The sequence below is a fragment of the Ascidiella aspersa genome, chromosome 5 (assembly GCF_963924565.1).
Source record: "Ascidiella aspersa chromosome 5, kaAscAspe10.2, whole genome shotgun sequence".
NCBI lineage: Eukaryota > Metazoa > Chordata > Ascidiacea > Phlebobranchia > Ascidiidae > Ascidiella > Ascidiella aspersa.
This window is the reverse complement of record NC_139451.1, coordinates 14526552-14530739: the sequence shown is the minus strand read 5'-3', so window position 1 is coordinate 14530739 and position 4188 is coordinate 14526552. Positions and strand designations below refer to the sequence as shown.

Here is a 4188-nt window from a genome sequence, read left to right as displayed (position 1 = left end):
CCTCCTACTCGTCGCGGCCTAGCGCACCGGTGTGCTCGTACCGCCGCGACGGCCGGGTATAGGCCCGACGCTCCAGCGCCATCCATTTTCAGGGCTGATTGATTCGGCAGGTGAGTTGTTACACACTCCTTAGCGGATTCCGACTTCCATGGCCACCGTCCTGCTGTCTAGATCAACCAACACCTTTTGTGGGCTCTGATGAGCGTCGCGTCGGGCGCCTTAACCCGGCGTTCGGTTCATCCCGCATCGCCAGTCCTGCTTACCAAGAGTGGCCCACTTGGCACTCGCATTCCATGCCCGGCTCCAATTAAGCGAGTCGGGCTTCTTACCAATTTAAAGTTTGAGAATAGGTTGAGGACGTTTCGTCCCCAAGGCCTCTAATCATTCGCTTTACCAGATAAAACTGCGACAGAGCGCCAGCTATCCTGAGGGAAACTTCGGAGGGAACCAGCTACTAGACGGTTCGATTAGTCTTTCGCCCCTATACCCAAATTTGACGATCGATTTGCACGTCAGAATCGCTACGGTCCTCCACCAGAGTTTCCTCTGGCTTCAACCTCTTCAGGCATAGTTCACCATCTTTCGGGTCCCAACGCGAACGCTCTCGCTCGACCTCTCCGGCAAAGCGGACGAGATCGGCCGGTGATGCGGCCGCCGCGAACGACGACGTCTCACCTCCGCCGGACCGCGCCGACATTCACTTTCACTGCGCCCATGGGTTTCGTACTGCCCCGTGGCTCGCGCTCACGTTAGACTCCTTGGTCCGTGTTTCAAGACGGGTCGGGAAGGTGGCTGACTTCAGCCGCGGACCCCGTGCGCCTCGCGAAACGACACCGGAAGCGCGACCGAGACGAAGAGGCTGGGCACTGAGAACAGTCCCCGACCCACGACGCCCCAGCCGGCACCGGGCGCTCGGCCCCGAAGGGCAGACGCGGCGATCTCTCCTCGCCCGAACGGCGGGCCGACGGACACGCGCGCCTATAGTACCCGACCGAGGCCGGGTTACCTTGCGCGCGGCCTTCTCGCCGCCGTCCAGACGGTCGCGGCCTTCGCCCGGCGCTAGTGCGCTGGTCCCCGATCGGGCGGCGCCGCCGGCGGCCCGTGAGGGTCCGCACGACAACGTCGCCGACAGGGGGCCGGCTGAAAGCGACCGGGCGACCCGACAGGCCCTCCCGTTTGCCTCTCGACGGTTTCACGTACTCTTTAACTCTCTCTTCAAAGTGCTTTTCAACTTTCCCTCACGGTACTTGTTCGCTATCGGTCTCGTGACCGTATTTAGCCTTAGATGGAGTTTACCACCCGCTTTGGGCTGCATTCCCAAACAACCCGACTCTGGGAAGACGCCGTAGCGCGCCCGCCTGTCGCCGCCATGGGCCTGACACCCGCTCTGGGACAAGGCCTCGATCAGAAGGACGCGGGCGACCGGCGAAGCGCGCCGTGACGAATTCCGTACGCCACAATTCCGCGCACTCCAAAAGCGCGCGGATTCGGCGATGGGCACATCCCGCTTCACTCGCCGTTACTGAGGGAATCCTCGTTAGTTTCTTTTCCTCCGCTTAGTAATATGCTTAAATTCAGCGGGTAGCCTCGTCCGACCTCAGGCCGAAAGTAAGGACCGGGACTATTCTTCCCGTTCCGCGCTCGCCGTCGGCGCCGCGCGCCGCCGCGCACCTCGATTCCCGCCCTTGAGCCGCCAGCCGTTGGCCTCTTCGAGGTCGACTCGCCGCCGCCGCGCGGGATTCTGGTCGCGATCGTCGCACATCGTGCCGTGCTGTCTTGAGCGGGACGGGCGCTCGCGCGTCCGACGCCGCAGCAGCCGCGCGGAGAAATCCCCGCGCGGAACGTTTGCAACGCGACCCCGAGGCGGGCGCGGCCCCGGGATTGACCCGAGGCCGCAATTTGCGTTCAGAACGTCGATGCTCAATGTGTCCTGCAATTCACACTAATTCACGCAGCTAGCTGCGTCCTTCATCGACTCACGAGCCGAGTGATCCACCGCCAAGAGCCATCCACGATTGTTTCGCTCGCACAGTGCCTCGCACTAAAGGGTGACAAAATATACCGCGCCGAGCGGTCGGCCAGGCCGACGCTTGAAGCCGGAGCGCGCGGCACCGCGGCACTCGACGCGCAAACATTACCGGGTGACCGAATCGCCGGCCGGCGCGCCGCTCCTCGCGGGTCGGGCGCCGGGTAGCAAAAACTTTTTCTCTCGCTTGTCCGAGTTTCGCGTTCGCCGAAGCGTTTGCGAGACCGTTAATGATCCTTCCGCAGGTTCACCTACGGAAACCTTGTTACGACTTTTACTTCCTCTAAATGATCAAGTTAGATCGTCTTCTCGGACGCCGGCTCGACCGTTGCCGGCCGCGCCAGGTCCAATCGGAGGACCTCACTAAACCATTCAATCGGTAGTAGCGACGGGCGGTGTGTACAAAGGGCAGGGACGTAATCAACGCGAGCTAATGACTCGCGCTTACTGGGAATTCCTCGTTCAAGGGAAATAATTGCAATTCCCTATCCCTAGCACGACCGGGGTTCAGCGGGTTACCCAGACCTGTCGGCCAAGGCGAGCACATGCTGATCCGGTCAGTGTAGCGCGCGTGCGGCCCCGAACATCTAAGGGCATCACAGACCTGTTATTGCTCAATCTCGTGTGGCTAAACGCCACTAGTCCCTCTAAGAAGTTAGACGCCGACCGATTGGGTCGCGTAACTAGTTAGCAAGCCAGAGTCTCGTTCGTTATCGGAATTAACCAGACAAATCGCTCCACCAACTAAGAACGGCCATGCACCACCACCCACAGAATCAAGAAAGAGCTCTCAATCTGTCAATCCTCACTGTGTCCGGGCCGGGTGAGATTTCCCGTGTTGAGTCAAATTAAGCCGCAGGCTCCACTCCTGGTGGTGCCCTTCCGTCAATTCCTTTAAGTTTCAGCTTTGCAACCATACTTCCCCCGGAACCCAAAGACTTTGGTTTCCCGCAAGCTGCCGGAGAGGTCGTAAAACTAACGCCCCCCGATCGCTAGTTGGCATCGTTTATAGTCAGAACTAGGACGGTATCTGATCGTCTTCGAACCTCTGACTTTCGCTCTTGATTAAAGAAAACATTCTTGGCAAATGCTTTCGCAGTCGTTCGTCTTGCGCCGATCCAAGAATTTCACCTCTAACGGCACAGTACGAATGCCCCCGTCTGTCCCTCTTAATCATTACCTCGCGCTCCGAAAACCAACAAAATAGAACCGAGGTCCTATTCCATTATTCCATGCACCATTATTCAGGCGAATCGCCTGCTTTGAACACTCTAATTTTTTCAAAGTAAACGTTCCGGCCGCCGCCGACACTCAGTCAAGGGCACCGGCGGAGAACCGGAGGTGAGGCCAGGACGGCCAGTACACGCCTTGCGACGGACCGGCCGCCTGCGCCCAAAATCCAACTACGAGCTTTTTAACCGCAACAACTTAAATATACACTTTTGGAGCTGGAATTACCGCGGCTGCTGGCACCAGACTTGCCCTCCAATGGATACTCGTTAAAGGTTTTAAAGTGTACTCATTCCAATTACAGGGCCTCGTTTAGAGTCCTGTATTGTTATTTTTCGTCACTACCTCCCCGCGTCGGGAATGGGTAATTTGCGCGCCTGCTGCCTTCCTTGGATGTGGTAGCCGTTTCTCAGGCTCCCTCTCCGGAATCGAACCCTGATTCTCCGTTACCCGTAAGAACCTCGGTAGGCCAGTACCGTACCGACGAAAGTTGATAGGGCAGACACTTGAATGATCCGTCGCCGGTGCGAGACCGTGCGATCCGCAAAGTTATCCAGAGTCACCAAAGGTTGCGGGCCGAAGCCCGGTCGGTTTTTGGTCTGATAAAAGCACGCCTCCCGCGAGGTCGGCGCTTCACGCATGTATTAGCTCTAGCATTTCCACAGTTAACCACGTAAAACGTACGATCAAATGAACCATAACTGATTTAATGAGCCATTCGCAGTTTCACTGTACGAGAGCTCGTACTTAGACTTGCATGGCTTAATCTTTGAGACAAGCATATGACTACTGGCAGGATCAACCAGGTAGCTACTTTAGCGTAGCCCCGAAAGGCCGACGAAGGAGGCGCCGCTGATGCGGCGCCGTCGCTCGGTCGATGCGAAACCCGAAGGCTTCTCCGTTAAAATTTCGTTCTTTGCTCGGCTGCCCGA

At 57.9% G+C, this 4188-nt stretch overlaps 2 non-coding genes and 1 pseudogene across 2 annotated transcripts; all 3 read right to left on the bottom strand.

Annotated features, from left to right (window-relative positions):
• The window catches only part of LOC146144897 (large subunit ribosomal RNA), a 4248-nt pseudogene extending 2643 nt beyond the window's left edge, over positions 1 to 1605 (bottom strand).
• A 248-nt stretch (positions 1606 to 1853) lies between these two features.
• Positions 1854 to 2007, bottom strand: LOC146144896 (5.8S ribosomal RNA). The gene has a single exon (XR_014499181.1). It is a non-coding gene; the product is annotated as a 5.8S ribosomal RNA (ribosomal RNA).
• Positions 2008 to 2254: 247 nt separating this feature from the next.
• LOC146144895 (small subunit ribosomal RNA) lies at positions 2255 to 4065 on the bottom strand. The gene has a single exon (XR_014500686.1). It is a non-coding gene; the product is annotated as a small subunit ribosomal RNA (ribosomal RNA).
• Positions 4066 to 4188: the final 123 nt, after the last annotated feature.